This window comes from Triticum urartu, chromosome 7, assembly GCF_003073215.2.
Source record: "Triticum urartu cultivar G1812 chromosome 7, Tu2.1, whole genome shotgun sequence".
NCBI classification, from domain to species: domain Eukaryota; kingdom Viridiplantae; phylum Streptophyta; class Magnoliopsida; order Poales; family Poaceae; genus Triticum; species Triticum urartu.
Genome location: NC_053028.1, coordinates 711,601,629 through 711,617,636, shown reverse-complemented (window position 1 = coordinate 711,617,636; position 16,008 = coordinate 711,601,629). Strand labels below are relative to the sequence as shown.

The following is a 16,008-nucleotide window of genomic DNA, read 5'->3' as shown; positions in this document are numbered from 1 at the left end:
GGTGGATTGGTTGAGGCTGGAAGAGTTGTGGACAATAATGGTTTTGCAATATATTTCATCCCGATTTGTGCTCCTACAAGCAATTAATATGGGGAAGGGAAGTAATGTTCTGTAAAAAAAATCATAACCCAATGGAGTTTCCTGTAGTATAATGTCCCAGAGCTTGGCTGATTGTCTACTTTTGTTTTGGTCAACATACTTTATGTGATGTTTTTTCCCTCAAGTACATTGCAAGCTTAAGATATGAATCTTTTTTCAATAAATTAGATTGATTGCATGTAGAATCATTTTTACAACGGTAATGAGAAAAACAGCGCGGCAAGGCGCACGTTTCCTTCTAATACCAAGTAAAGAAAGGAAATTTTCACTTGCACAAATTTTCAGGGAACTATTGTGCATCGCTACTATCAGCAAGAAAGTTTGTGTTACCAGTACCTTGCATGGTTTCGTTGTGGTTTAACTCATTTTTAGGACAGTAATACTAAAGTCTGCACTGAGCCCTCTCAGCGATTTACGTTTTTGGCCGTCCGTTTTCGCAATCTGGGCGTTTCTGGCCGTTGGATCCTGTATGTAAATCTGTCCCACAATGTGTCAAATCTGATAAACTGGGCCGTTTAAAACAGCCCATTTATCTAACAAGCACGCTGCGCTCCCGGTTCCATAAATAAAAACTGCTCGAGAAACGAACGGTTCGGGGGAGGATGCGGGCGGTCGCTCGATGCTGGCCGCGAATGACGCATCTCGCGCGCGCCGCCACGCATTCCATCACCGCCACAGGCCGACGCCACGCATTCCATCACCGCCACAGGCCGACGCCACGCATTCCATCAACGCATATCCAAGCATCTTTTTTCTCGCGAAGTGCGCCTCCATTTCGCCTCTCCCTCGCCACGGAGCGCCTCTCTTACCACCATGGCGACGGATCTGCCTCCCTGCGCCACGGGTCCACCATGGAGACGGACCTGCCGTGATGGCGCCACGGGGATCCACCACGATGGCATGGCGACGGATCCACGGATCCCTGCGCCCGATCCAACACCAACGGAGACCTAGGGACACACACGCGCCAGACCTCGGCCTACTCCAAGGTAGACCCATCTTGGCCAGCACCAGAAGCGCCATGGGCAGTGAAGAGCAGCAGCTGTACGACCACACCCAGCCATCTCCGCCATGGCTACAGACTGCAGCACAGGTAAGAACCCCTCCTCCCCTTCACTTTCTCTTCTACTTTTGCACAGTTATGGGCAGTGTTCTTTCTCTCTTTCCGATCTGAGCATGGGCATGAGCAGATTCTACTATCTGTCTGGTTCACTAGTTGGAGGTTTTTGTTGCTGTGATTAGGGAGGATCTAAGAATAAGATGGTTTTAATTGCCTTTTATGTTAATCAAATTAGGTGCCTGCAAGTCTGGTTCCATGTGTCCCATCCTCCCCTCCAAATTGGCTGGCTACACATACATCTTCTTTTTCTTAAAAAGAAAAAACAGTTATGCATTGTCTTGTCCTGTTTAGGGTAGGGACGGGGGCTGTATATGTGTGTTTGTTAGATTTCTTGCAGCATTTTTAAATTGTTGACCAAGATTTCTGCTAGGATTCATGTGTTTGATTTGAACCCAGCTTGCATGTTAATGAATCCTTAAAGATGTCGTATTAGGATTCAGGTGCTACACTACATGGGTTTAGTTCTTATATGAACATGAGTTGGTCTTATCCCTGCTTATGAATTCTCTGTGTCCTTCAGTGATTCATGTTGTGCGTGCTGACTGATAGATGGATGCCCTTTATGCAAATTTGCCATGATTTCTTGATTACATGGGATTAGTAGAAAGGAGATGATACCCATGGCCTTTTTTGCACCAATGCAAACGACCCTCATCAATCATTAGTTTTTGTTGCAGATTTTCATGCTAAATTTTCTTATATTTCTCTTTTTTCGATTTAACAATCTCCGTTTTGTTTTATTTTGTGGCTGCTCATCCATTTGTGTTGCTGCTCTCCTCTGGTTTGTCGCCATGAACATGCCATTGGTATTTCTGCACCTTACCTAAACAAGGTCACCCCGTAATTTCTCCAGGGTCCAGCATCAAAGGCTTCTTCTCTTCTTCCTGCACTACCCATGTCAAGCTCTGTGGCGTTGGATAAAAGAGTAAGATGACGACCTTGCTTGCAACCTACCTTGGTTTGGGCCCTTGTGATCTGGTCCATGTAGCTAGCTTTGAGGTGGATGAACATGTATTGTATTGCATCTTCAATAAAACTGTGACACATTCAACTTAATTATTGCAAAACATCAGTTAGTGCTCTCCTGCAATTTATTTGGATAATCTAAAAAGCACATCACTTATATTCTCAACTAGTTCTGTAGTTTGGTTGCTGTGAGATTCAATTCAATGGTCTTGTACATATCAGGTATGGGTAAACAATTGCCTCCTGTCTACTAGTTTCTAATGCCTAGAGTAATCTGTGGCTGATTTGTACCGGTTCTATATATTTAGTAATTGCTGTCATTGGTTGCAGAATCCTGAATCTATTCTTGATGTACTGAGAGAGCTTTCTCTTTATTGTTTCTTGTGACTGATTTGGCCTCCTCCTGCCTCCACACGTGCAGTGCAGGTAGTTCCTCTTCATCTTTATTTTTTGTAGTAAATTTATCTATGGATGGATGTCAGCATGCTCTATTTTTTGAGACCGCAACCGTGGCTCATAGTAAATATATGTGGATATTTTTGTTTGACTTTTGGGAATGACTGCGGTTGCAAATTTGTGGGAGATATACCTTTTGGCACTTTGTTGGTAAATACATAGATTAGATTTTGTGCCACTGTTGGTTACCACTTCCTGAACTTGTATCTGTTGTATACTCGTGGATAACTCAATAATTAATACCAACTCAAGTAAAGGCTTGATGAAATTGAACATAGAATTTTTTGTACAAACCCAACAATCGTTTTCTGGAACTTGAGTATTATAAAATATAAATGATAGAAAAATATTCACATTAGGTGATTAGTTATAAATAAATGGTAACCATTATTTTTCTTGATTGTTGTTCATGAGAACCATTGGTTGAAAAAAAATAGTTTGCTATGGTTATGGATTCTTTCAATCTTAAATGGTTATGGATGTCTGAACTCTCTGTTTCACGAAGGGTCTATCTCCACATCACAAGTCTGATGGGTCCTTGGTGGTTTTCTCAGTTTGACCCTGCTGCTGAGGATGCACAAGCTGCTCCTCGTTCATTCGAGGTGCGTGCTGAATATGATTGATGACCTTTCCCTTATCTGGTGGACGAACCATCTGGATTTTGCATTCATTTTCAGCTGCGATGCTTTTCTGTTGTAAACTAAATCCCACTTTTCATTCATGAATTTTGTGCCAATCAACTACTAAAAACCCAGTGCCACTGGCTTGTAGAACAAAAAAATGAAATTCATGAATGTGAACCAACTGCCCTTCCTGCAGTAGCTTTAATTTAGGCTCATATTCAAACATAGTTTTGGCATGCTGGCTTAGCCAGTTCATATGTTTTTCTTATTGGTTGCATAATAAATCTGCTATGATTCTATTGTTTGCATCTATTATGGATTAGCTGCTACATGGGCTGAATAATGCAATTATGTATGCACACATGATAAGCGAGCACATGCTACACATTGCTTGTTTATCAAAAGAAAAGCTAAAGTGTAGTTGGTTGCCATGGACATCATAGGTTTGCTGTAGTATGTCTATATGACAACGCAACAAAGCCACTTTGGGTAAATTGCCTATAATACGGTTTTGGATTGATGGACATGTGATTCCCTAAAAAAAGAGTAGATAAAACATAACCATAATAACAAAGATTAAACAAGTCATGCAATCTAACAGAGAGTACGCAATTCCGTCACAAACTCTTCCTAGATTCACCACTAGTGGTTACTAGCTACAACTTTTTCAGCATTAGTATGATTCCTCTGAAAAAGCATGTACTGCCTTTCAAAAACAGAGAGTGAAATGCACAATTAGCCTGTTAACTCAAACTAAATGCACGCTTTAGGCCACCAACTCAGAAAGATATCAGATTTAGTCCATAAACTTGTTTATTTGATCAAACAAGTCCAAAACTGATCCGGGAGGGAAAAACCGAGTCGTGTGAGCCACTTGTACATCACAGGTGTGTTGTAGTATGTCTGTATGTCTATATGACAATGCAGCAAAGCCACATAAACAGTAGATGAGCAATTGACCATATGATTTAATCCACATAAAGATTATATAAAATATGACCATAATAACAAAGAATAAACTAGTCATGCAATCTAATAGAGATTAACGAAATAACATCTGTAGTTGTGGTACTGAAGATAACATATCTAGTCCAATTGCTAGAACTAGATAAGAACCACCACTCAAAAGACCGTTGTGCTACTAATTGATTGTTCTATTATTAGGTTAATTGTCTACAGTGATCCACTCTATGAAAAGAAAACCCGGATCGGATCAAATATATACCATGTATGGAAAGATATTTGTTCCTTACACAATAAGGGATAAATCGAAATGTAAGGAAAGTGTATAAAGGACAAATCATAAGCATAAGCAAAGTAATCCTAATCAATATATTTTCTGGTACCGATTGTTTTCCTCATCTTTCTTAGACAGTAGGGGAGAAATCACAACGTAAGGATTGGTTTTGCGGTTTTGCCAGTAGGTCATGGGTTAAGTCCCACAGAATGTGAGGCCTTTTATTTTTTTCCTATATTGAATTATTGACGTTGTTGCAAAAAGATCCTGTAAAAATTAGTTAGTTTATGAGCTGCCAAAGAAAGGATTACATGGCAGCCATGTGGCCGGTTTTTTCTCCCCCGATTAGGTTTTAGCCTTATTTGATCAAATAAACAAGTTTACGGACTAAACCTGATCACTTCTTGAGTTGATGGCCTAAAGCGTGCATTCAATTTGAGTTACTGGACTAATGACGCATTTCAATCAAAACCATCAGAACATGTTTACTAATAATTCAATAAATGCCAATGGATGTTAGTGCCGGTATATATAGGTGAGGCCGTGCAAATTAAAACCATCCCAAAAGAATTAAAAAAAGGTGGAACTAACCAGCAGCATTTGTTCTGATGGTTTTGCTTCTTGAGTTAATGACATGAAGGCAACTCTTGCCACAGCAGATTCTGCCTCCTTTTTTGTGGTGGTCTTCTGGACTTTCAAATGTTCGCCCATCTATGCTACTACCTAGTCCAGCCATCACCAAGATGACCTGACAATAAACTATCCACCATGCAACAACTATGAGCCAAAAACAAAAGAAAAACAGGCTTCTCCATGTTTTAGCTGGCCCAAAAAATATTTCAGTTCCCACAAGTATTTCACCTAAGCCAAAAAGTAGTTCTGTTCAAACAAGTATTTCAGCTCGGCCAAAAAGTATTTCCGTCCACTTTAGTACTTTAGCCAGGCCAAAAAGTATTTCTATGAACCAAGTATTTCACCTAGGCCAAAAATTACTTTTGTCCGACCAAATATTTATGGGGTCGTCCGTCGTCATCACGCAGGTCGACAACCTTGAGCGCGTAGAGCAGGGAGGCCAGTTGCAGACGAATCCCTGTGTGCATGAGGTGTTTGTGGCCGAGCTCGCGGACGAGGTTAAGGTGTGCAAGGCGGAGGGTGCCTTCGTGGGCTGGCGCAAGGTGCGTTCGGTATGGTAAGGTTCAAGGGTGGGGAAATTGTTAGGACAATATCGCTGATACCCGTGAGGGCAGGATGGCGGGGGCAGACTGGCAGCACATCCAGAGGATCAGGCGGAACCACTACTACATTGGTCGTGGCGAGCAGAACCCGCCGACTGAGGACATGCACCAGGCGGTGAACTACCTCAGCCAGGAGCTCTACTCCAGGGACGTACATTTCCAACCTACTAGCATGGAGACAACGTGGGACTGGGCGAGGACGTGGGAAGTCGTCTGTCGTCATCACGGAGGTCGACAACCGTCATCCAAAAATCTCCACAGGATATCGAGCAACCTGAATATTACAAATGTTACCATCTAGGACTTCTATTTTGAATTGATGTGATATGTGATCACTGAAATTAGTTGTGAACTTTGGTGGTAGGACCTGCATTAGGCAATCACCACCGGGCACCATGGCTTATCCATTCCCGTCCTCCATCGTCGGGCTGACGAGCGAGGAGGCATATGGAGCTCAAGCCTCGAGGAGCCGGTGACGCGAGGCTGAGGCGAGGGGTCGGAGTGCGTGGAGGCGGAGGGGGCTGGGCATGGCCGAGCGTGGCGACCTGGACGGCCGGGCAGACGCGGGGCGACGCGGGAGTCCAGCGGCCAGGGGCAGTGCGGCGACGCGAACTGCCAGGCCAAAGCAGGGCGCGCTAGCATGCGACCGCGGGCAGAGTGGCACGCGGGGGCGGCTTGAGCGGAGGAGCCGGTGCAGGGAGACGAGAGGGCGGAGCCGCGCGCGGTCGTGGAGGCGCTCGGGGGATGATGGTGTAACGCCTAAGACGAAACTCTATCGCGATCTCGTGATGAATTCGAGATCACGGCAGAATCCCGTTTTGGTTCGCTTAGCAAGGTGGCATACAAATACATACAACCGAAGAATAAATAGAATACTAGATGAAGGCATACACTTGCTCCAGAATAGCATAAATACGACAATCATCATACAATTCATCCATAACATTTAGATAGAGTCCAACTACGGACAAGACAAACGTGAAAACACCACCCTGCTACAATCCCCGGATAATCCGACTAGGGCCACTACTGATCGTCCAGAAACGAGACATAGAAATGCCCATGATCCTTGTCAAACTCCCACTGATGCTCGGTGGGATCTCCTATGTTTGTCTCAGTGGTATCTGCAACTGTGTTTGTAGTAATATGTGAGCCACGGGGACTCAGCAATCTTATTACCCACGGTGTCAAAACTAGCAAAGCTTAAGATTGGTATGGCATGTTAAGTGGTGAGGTTGCAACAAGCACTAAGCATTTGTATGGTGGCTAATTTACGAGTGCAAGAATAAGATGAGAGACTACGCATACGGTCGCAAACTAGTAATGATCAAGAAGTGATCCTGAACTACTTACGTTGCAATCTTAACCCCACCGTGTTCTCTTCCCGAACTTCGTCAAAAAGAGACAATCACGGTTCGCGGTTGGTGTATTTTAAAAGAGTTTAGTGTCAAGTTCACTACTTCTGGATATCATAAATTTCCCATCTGCCACATAACCGCGAACATGGCTCTCGAAAGATTTAACCCTGCAGGGGTGTCCCAACTTAGTCATTTATAAACTCTCACGATCCATGGAGGCAAATCTCCATCTCGGGACACCTCGATCTCAAACTCGGAATTCCGGTAAACAAGACATTTTGACAATGATAAAACAAAACCAGCAAGACCTCCCGACGTGCCGACAGCCCGACAGGAGCCGCGCGTATCTCGTCTCAGGCCATGATTGGATGGGACAAGCTATAAGTAAAATCAGACCTTGAGTTTCCTTGTGGTGGCCCCATAGGCCGCTCATTTTGGACCAATACTCATGAGGAGCAGTGGCCCGGGTTGTCAATTAAGAATCCTCAGGTTACTACTCCCTATGCAGACTTACGTTGTTATTAGGCAAGCCAGATCTGAGGAAGCTTAGTTTCACAAAATGTTTTGAGGCTCATCAGTTGGTAAGTCTATCTATGATGTTTAGTGCCTAGAAAAGAGAAAAAAAATACCAAAACAAGTTTTTTCAAGCTCTACAAGTCATATATATAGTGTTCCACTAGATAGCCATGTTAAACTAGTCCAGTCTTGCCGAGTGGCCTTATCTTCTGGTTACCTGGTCCGGTACTTCTACTTCAAGAGTGAGTTAGTAAACAGGATCAACTTTATGATCCATTTTGAGAAATTGCAATCACAGAATCAGAACGGGTGGGTCTAGAGTCCATCCTCACACAGTTGAAATGCTACTTCTCTCTTCTCCTTTCCAAAATAATGTGGATCTCATAGCCTTTGAAAAATCGAAAAGTAGGTCCCAGTCTCATTTTTAGATGCAATTTTCCACTGAAAAGAGAATCTCATATTCTTTAAGTCAAGCCACCAATCCTAGGGTCCATGCGGAATAGGAAACCATTGCTATTTGAGCAGTTAGAGAATCGAAATTCCGCCCATTTAGATATCGATCGTCGAATGCCATAGGAAGGATAAGGGGAGCCTACACCAACGTAGACATCATATTGAGGAGAAAGCTCACCCAGGCTACTGAACCTGTAAATACAGTTGCGCTCATGATAGGGATTCCGTTTATGGCGTGAGGTGAAGTTAGAAGCATACCTAGATATATACTCATAGTGGCTTCCATACATATCTTCGGTAGAACTAACAAAATAGAAACCTATGACTAGTAGACTCATAAGAAAACTCGAAAGATTTATTTCATTACAAGAGAAAGTTCACTAATCTATGACCTAGAAAGCCAAAAGAAATGATTGGTCCAATGACAAAAGGACAGAAGCGTGTTCCCTTCGTCCTCAATTTGCGTCCACAGCTTACTCAAGTGCTTGAAATATTCATTTGATTTAAGGCACCTTCATCGTAGGAAGGAAAAAACCGGGATCCTGGGCGGATTATTCCGTCTAACAAGCTAAAAAAGAGTCTAGGAGCGAGAGAGGAAAATCCAAAGTGCAAATAACATAATATGAAATTATTATTTTTCTCTAGGATGCTCCGTCATCTTTTGAAAGAGTGTTAAAGTGGTCATCTATGAATTTAAAAAGTGACCAGCCTAAATTTAACCTAAAAAGGAATAGGGGTAATAGCAGTAGATGTATTTCACCGGTAGAGTGCAATTCTCCTCCCAGAGCAAGATGGAGTCTTAGACCTTGGAATGTTGGAAGGCGCAGAACTAGCCCTCATGGTTGAGAACCCCAGCCTCAGCACCAGCTTCGGGTTGGTAGTGCGTAGAGCGGGGAGGCCGGTGGCAGACTCCGGGTTGAGATGCAATCTACAATGTGGATATCATAGACAAGATTGCACTTGCCCTCCTCGGTTGCTCCTCTCGACCTTTAAATGTGAGGCCGAGTCCCAGATTCCAACCCGAGTCGGTTACAAGTTACTTTAATCTAAGTCGCCCATAACTAAGGTTCTGGGCTGAATATAAACGCGACGGAGCTCCCTGCCGCTGTCCGTTGCCTCACCTCCCTTCATGAACATGAATATCGTCGCTGCTATCGATCTCCTCATCCATCCATGACTAGGGGATACCCCATGTGTCCCCACGATGAGGATACGCGGTGCGTGTCAAGATCGGTGGCCCATTAGAAGCCTCAACGGGCCCAACTTTAGCCTGCCAGGCCCAACCTAGGAAAATGCTACCTACCACTACAATTTCACGCGGTCCGATGAGTATTGTTCAAGAACATCCTTCTGCACAAGAATTCCGATGGATTGGTCCAACGTGGATAAACTATGCAAAGATTGAACATGTTTTTTTCTCACACAAACATTAATGAAAAATATGTATTGCAAGGAACGGGAAGACATCTGGGAAAACAAAAGCCAACTTAACATCACACTGCTTTTATAAGAACCATCACAAGGACACAGACTGCAATACATGGAGAAATATCTAAGTCCATGCCCAAACAGGGGCGAACAGCTAAAACTTTGACCTATATGTCATGTTCCGTATGTTTCTCCTCAAGTCGCCCACTCCATTGTACTCATCCTCGTCGGTGTGGCCGAGAACGAAGGCATGCTTGCCGGAGGGTTTCTTCTTCTTGGGGGGGGGTCTGTAACGCCCCGAACACACTCGTCAGTGGTTGTTACTCCTGGCGGGATCTAGACTGGCCCCACAGATCAATACTAGTCTTTTCTGCGCAGTTTGTCCTCACTCGTGCGCACCCGAGAGCAACTTCCCGGTCGATCACCCATCCTGAAACTACTCCAAGCTAAGAATGCTTAACTTTGTAGTTCTGTCTGAATTGGCTCCCGCAAAAGAAGGAATTCCTTATTGATATGAGTAGTCTATCATCCCTAATAAGCCGGGCGATCACAGGTTCTTCACTCTTTTTCTTTTCTTTTCTGGAGGTAGAGCCGTGGGGATGACCTCAGTAGCTGCGATCTTCCTCTCTTCCTCGAGAACCTTGTGCTGGTCATGTGTCTTTGCGGTGTCTTTCTTTGACGGGCTGCATCAGGGTGCTTGATAGAATCGACCATCTACAATAAGTGAGACAACTAATAATTTATGGGGGCAAATTGTTGTGCGACTTGCGAACACCCGAGGAGGCGGAGGAAGGTACCTACCTCGTCGGTGGAAGAGCTTAGGGTCTCACCAGAGAGGAATAATTCCTCCAGGAAGGCTGTCGCAACGTTTTAGCTTTCTCAAGCGGAAGAGGCGTGCAGAGTGAGTGGACGTGGTGCGAGAGATAAAGGGGCTCATAGAGCTGCTTAAATAGCCCGTGGTGGAGCAGAACCGAGGACAATGGAGATTTAATTCCAGCGCAGAGTTCAACATTGCTCACATTTACAATGGAAAACTGAATATTCAACTTCGACGTAGAATTCACACGAGTGAATTGCTCTGCGCCGGCCCATATGAGGGTGTGCACGAGCGATTCACTCGTGTGAATTCTGCGCGGAAGTTGAATCTTCAGTTTTCCATCGTAAATGTGAGCGCATGTTGAACTCAGCACCGAAATTAAATCCACACTGTCCTCAGTTCTGCTTCGCCACGGGCTATTTAAGTAGCTCTACGAGCCCCTTTATCTCTCGCACCACGACCCCTCACTCTCCATGCCTCTTCCGATTGAGAAAGCTAAAATTCGCCACAGCCTTCCTGGAGGAAATATTTCTCTTCGGTCAGACCCTGTCCTCTTCCACCGGAGAGGTAGGTACCTTTCTCCGCCTCCTCGGGTGTTCTCAAGTTGCACTACAATTTTTTCGCATAACTTGTAAGTTGTCTCACTTCTTGTAGATGGCTGATTCCAGCGAGCACCACCATGTAGCCCGTCAAAAGATAGACACCCTAAAGACGGATGGCCAGCACAGGCTTCTCGAGGAAGAGAGGAAGATCGCAGCTAGTGAGGTCATCCCCACCGCTCTACCTCCAGAAAATAAAATAAAAAGAGACTCGAGGAAGAGAGGAAGATCGCAGCTACTGAGGTCATCCCCACCGCTCTACCTCCAGAAAAGAAAATAAAAAGAGATAATAACCCCCCCCCCCCACCCACCCCGGAAGAAGAAACCTGGCAAGCCTTCATTCTCTGGCACACCGACGAGGATAAGTACGATGGAGTGGACGACTTGATGGATTACCAAACAAAGCATGACATAGGTCAACGTTTTAGCTGTTCACCCCTGTTTGGGCATGGACTTAGATATTTCTCCATGTATTGCAGTCTGTGTCCTTGTGATGGTTCTCATAAAAGCAGTGGTGATGTTAAGCTGACTTTTGTTTTCCTAGATGTCTTCCCATTTCTGGAAATACATATTTGTTCATGAATGTCCCTATGAGAGAAAAAAACATGTTCAATCTTTGCATAGTTTGTCCACGTTGGATCAATCCATCGAAATTCTTATGCAGAAGGGGGTTCTTGAACAATACTCATCGGACCGTGTGAAATTGTAGTGGAAGATAGAATTTGCCTAAGTTGGGCCTGGCAGGCTGAAGCTGGGCCTATCGAGGCTTTTGGTGGGCCACCGGTCTTGACACGCGTTGAGTATCCTCGTCATGGGGACCCATGGGATATCCCCTAGTCAGGGATGGAGGAGGAGACTGGTAGCAGCGATGATCTTCATGTTCATGAAGGGAGGCGATGTGATAGACAGTGGTAGGGACCTCCGCCGCGTTTATATTCAGCCCAGAACCTTAGTTGTAGGCGACTTAGATTAAAGTAACGTGTAACCGACTCGGGTTGGACTCTGGGACCGGCCTCACATTTAAAGGAGGGAACCTGCAATCTTCTTTATGATAGCCACATTGTAGATTTGATCGCAACCCGAAGTCTGCCATCGGCCTCCTCGCTCTATGCACTGCCAACCCGAAGCCGGTGCTGAGGCTGGGGTTCTCAACCACGAGGGATAGTTCTGCGTAGGTCCAACATTCCAAGGTCTGAGACTTCATCTTGCTCCGGGAGGAATTGCACTGTGACGCCCCCGATTCAATCATACACTAATCATGCACGCAAACGTGTACGATCAAGATCAGGGACTCACGGGAAGATATCACAACACAACTCTAAAAATAAAATAAATCATACAAACATCATATTACAAGCCAGGGGCCTCAAGGGCTCGAATACAAGAGCTCGATCATAGATGACTCAGTGGAAGCAACAATATCTGAGTACATACATAAGTTAAACAAGTTGCCCTATGATGGCTAGCACAAACTGGGATATAGATCGAAAGAGGCGCATGCCTCCTGCCTGGAATCCTCCTAAACTACTGCTGGTAGTCGTCAGCGGCCTGCACGTAGTAGCAAGCACCTCCAGTGTAGTAGAAATAATGGAAAGGGGGGAAAGAGGGAGAAAAGCAACCGTGAGTACTCATCCAAAGCATGTATCTACACTACATATGCATGGGTATCAGTGTAAAGGGGCAATATCGGTGGACTGAACTGTAGAATGCCAGAATAAGAGGGCGATGGTTGCCTGTTTGCTATGCTAGGGGTGGGCGTGTGACAGACAAACGGAGGGCATATGCCGATTTGTCTCGTTATTCTGAACAACTTTCATGTATAAAATTTTTTCATGTGAGCTACGGTTTATTTTCTACGAACTTTCAAAGTTTTAAAGTATTTTATTGATTTATTTATATTCCAAAATTTAATCAGTAAATACTATTGTCACATAGTACGGTGCCAGCCACAGGTGTATGACAGGAGGGGTCAGGGGCAAAGTCAACAGTCTAGTCAGCTGTTGACTGGGTCAACGATGACTGGCCAAACAAGGCAATGGGGCCCACTGTCATGGACTTGTTTAATTAAGCAGATTTAGTTAGACTAAATATGTTCATTAGGCTCATTAAGATTAATTAATTAAGTTAATTAAGTGTTTAACTAATTAATTATTTATATATTTTTTAACATTTCTTTTTTCTTTTTTATCTAAACAGGGGTCATGTGGGGCCCCTGGCAGTGTCACACGGGCCAGCGGGGCGGACTACTAGGCGCGGGCGCCTGCCCGAACACGCACGGGCGTGAGGGCGTGTCGTGGCCGGGCCATGGCTGCACCGACGACAGGGTGGCAGGGACATGCGTGGGCAGCCAGCGAAGGCGAAGCGGGTGGCGCATGGACGTAGGCGGCCTTGGTCACGAAAGCAGCAGCAGCACGGGCAGCCGAAGCAAAACAGGGGCGCGGCAAAGAGCAGCAGCATGCGGGCTTGGTCGTGGCCGGGGCATGGGCATGCATCAACAGGGCAGGCCCGTCGCAAGGCAGTAGGTAGCGGTGGCGGGCGGTTGCAGTAGCTGAAGGAGTAGCAGGCGGGAGCAGTTAGCAGGGCAAGCAGCATCGACAACAGCAGCTTAGAACAAGTCAAACGGAGCAACCTGCACCTACACTAGTAGAAAATGGGTCCAATGTGAAGCACATTAGTGCCGGTTTTATTTTGAGCCGGCCAGCTAGCCGTTGGAACCGGCACTAAAGTGAGTGGTGACAGGATGTTGTTAGTCTGGGGCCCCTCCAGCATCTTTAGTATCGGTTTGTTGCACGAACCGGTGCTAAAGGTTCTCCTACATAAACCCTTCGTCCACCAGCTCACTCTGTTCTTCCCCTTCCCCCTCTCCTCTCTGTTCTTCCCCTCTTCCTCTCAACCTCATCACACATTTTGCCCAAATTTTTTCAAGATTTGAAGGCACCCATCCATTCAAATGATCACAAAGGTTAGCAACTTTGTCTTTTTATCTCTCATTGCTAGATTAGCTCTTGCAATGCTTTATATAGTGATTGATTTGTGAGTTTAGTAATTTGGGAGGAATCATATATATGTGCTACTATTTGATTTATATGCAATCTGAGGTCAAAAATAACACTTACTTTGCATATGTAGGTGTGGTTTACTTGGTGCCTTCTAAATCTCTGTCGTAACCACCGTCAATCGCCCGCAACGTCCCGTCGCCGGCACCACCTTGTGGTGAGCCTCTTGTTCATGAATGTTTTATATAAAAAAAATGATGTTTGTGTGATTTGGATATATAGTTACTCATATAATTATCTTACCCGTATGTTGTTTGTTATACATAATGCCATGGTTTTGATATCCGTCTCCGTCGGCCCTCGTCCGGGTTATGATTCGGATGTGGTATATTCTCTTTTAAAACTATTTGTTGCATTTTGTGTTTATGACAATTTATGCCCATCAAGTTGACATAGATATTTGTATGTACGAGGTAGTTGAACCGGAAATTCCAACCGACCCCATTGTCAAGAGGTTAACGATAAAAATTAGGGCCAACGTGAACCTGCCCCTTTGGACCCTGGGTAGAACCGCACCTCTCCATCTCCTTCCTCTCGACGCTGCAGGCCGCAGATGCATGGGTTAGGTGAGCTGCCGACACCGCCCCTACTTACTTTCAAATTTGTCATGTGTTGTTGCCACTAAATTTGTTCTCTGTTATGGTAAGCTTAGACCGTTGATGTTCCAAGCTTTTTGTGTTCAAGTGTGGAAATTGTTCAGATATGTGATTTCTGTGTTGCGCTGATTATTTGGGATGATTATTTTCATTTAATCGAAGTGCTAATATACCCTTCTCCAAGACCAATTGAAATGTTATTGGATTGTATTTGGCAGTTGAAGCACAGCACAAAAAGTACATAACTTAATCATTTAGAGCACAAAACACACAGAACATAACTTAATAAGGAGACCTAAAATTTTAAACTCAGCTTTGCATGCATACGAATTACACCACACGCATTACAAAGTCATAACTAATCCTGGCATTTTAAGAAGTATTTTGCGCAGTCATTACAATGACCAAATAAACTCAGAACATCGTCACTTCCCAAACCGTAAACAAAGTTCTGAAGTACATATTACAATAAAAATGGTATACAGAACAATAAGCAAGGTAGGACTGGTTCAAGTAGTCCTCCATGAACACTAGTTCAAGTAGTCGTGCTTGAACACCGGTTCAAGTAGTCCTTCAAAGTTGATCCACCTATTCTTCCAAATCGCCGAGTTCTTGTTTCTTGATTTGCAATTGTCCTTCCAAGGCCATACCACTTGAACACTCGCATCTCCTGCTGTTAGACTAATGCAAATAAAAATCATATATGAGCAAACGTTCAATTATTGGCGAGAATAAATTTCTAGTACGAAAATCTGTGATTGAAAGATAATATTAACTGGACAAAGGTAATTTTATTTGTAGGGAAAAGGGACACATGTTAGCAAAGCAACAGCCACTACTGCTAGAATGAAGTTTTGGGTCCATGAACTTTTGAAGTGAACTCACAGTATTCAAAAATCAAAACAAGCTGGAGACAGAGTCAAAGGCAAATGGACTCCTAGTCGGAGACATAGTTAGTAGTACGGTTGCTATGAACAAATCCTAATTTGTACTGACTGTGAGAACAAATCCTAATGCCAAAGGCTGAACGCAGTCAACTCATTTGTGGAAGCCAAACAAGGTCAACTGCAATTGACCATCTTTTTGAGGAAGGGGGCACATTTGGCTGGCCCATTTTGGATTTCATAGGAAAAATGAACAAAGTATGGATACGATAAGGTTGACTTACCAGCAGGCGGGGAGCTCAGGAGTTTGGGCTCCTCCCCACAAATAGCCGATTGGCTTGTTGCAAATTCTGCTCAGTATTCCATCAGAAGAATAGTAACTATAAATAACTGACATGACTGTACAAGATCTAAAAGAGTTTATTGGAAAACAAAACAATGACTTACCTATAAGACACACTTGGGTTCATGCATCACCCTTCAGGTTTCGTGGAAGAAACTGATCTTTCTTTCAATGGTTGGAATATAGGAGTATGAACGCAGAATTTTAGGGTCTCAAAGGCAT

The 16,008-nt window shown here is 44.3% G+C and overlaps 1 long non-coding RNA gene across 2 annotated transcripts; it reads left to right on the top strand.

The window, feature by feature from the left end:
- Positions 1-743: 743 nt before the first annotated feature.
- LOC125525665 lies at positions 744-13,801 on the top strand. Of its 2 annotated transcripts, XR_007291388.1 has the most exons (6): positions 744-1,192; positions 2,073-2,144; positions 2,516-2,611; positions 3,147-3,243; positions 5,542-5,676; positions 5,749-6,129. It is a non-coding gene; the product is annotated as an uncharacterized LOC125525665 (long non-coding RNA). The 2 variants fall into 2 exon arrangements; XR_007291389.1 differs by lacking the exons at positions 5,542-5,676; positions 5,749-6,129 and adding an exon at positions 13,104-13,801 and having other exon boundaries at positions 745-1,192.
- Positions 13,802-16,008: the final 2,207 nt, after the last annotated feature.